Below are 769 nucleotides of genomic sequence, written 5' to 3'. Positions count from 1 at the left end.
TGTATCTCCAGCCTGCTGGTCTGCCTTGAAGATTTTGGACTTGCCAAGTCTCCATAATCACGTGTGAGTTATGGAGTGATTCATGTCCCTCCAAAATCTAACTCTTAATGCTTCAGAACATGACTACATCCAGAGACAAAGCCTTAAAAGAATTAGTTAAGATTAAATGGAGGCATTAATATAGTCCCCAATCCAATATGACTGGTATCCTTATAGGAAGAGGAACTTTGGATATAGGTATAGAGGAAGGACCATGTGAAGATGCCTGGAGAAGTAACAGTCTGCAAGCCAAGGAGAGAGGTCTCAGAAGAAATCAACTTTGCTGGCATCTTGATCTCAGACTTCCAGCAATCAGAATAATGAGAAAATAAATTTCTTTTTGTTCAAATTGTTGCTCAGGCTGCAGCATTTTATTTGGTAGCCCTAGCTCAAGTAGTTGGGTTAAAAATTCCTTGAATCTAAGGACCATGCAGCCAGCTCAGTGCCTTCCACATAAGGTATGGTCACTAAAAGCTGTGCTGGACTGGGCCTGGGAGCCTTGGCACCAGGGTTCTCTCAACACAGAAGGAAGATGGAGTCAGTGTCTCAACTGGTAAATTGGGAACAAGAGCTTCAAAAGGTACAGATATGTCTGGAATTTTGTGTTCTGATCAGTTCAAGGGAGACTATGGGAATCAAACCAATTGGAGAATACTCTGACTTATTTTCTCTTCTCTGGTGTGTCTAACATAATTCCTGGTTCTTTTTTTTTTTTTTTTTTTTTTTTTTT

This window comes from Fukomys damarensis, unplaced genomic scaffold, assembly GCF_012274545.1.
Source record: "Fukomys damarensis isolate Sample0158 unplaced genomic scaffold, DMR_v1.0_HiC HiC_scaffold_16, whole genome shotgun sequence".
In the NCBI taxonomy this organism is placed as follows: Eukaryota; Metazoa; Chordata; class Mammalia; order Rodentia; family Bathyergidae; genus Fukomys; species Fukomys damarensis.
The sequence above is the reverse complement of the archived record's forward strand: the minus strand, read 5'-3'. Positions refer to the sequence as shown.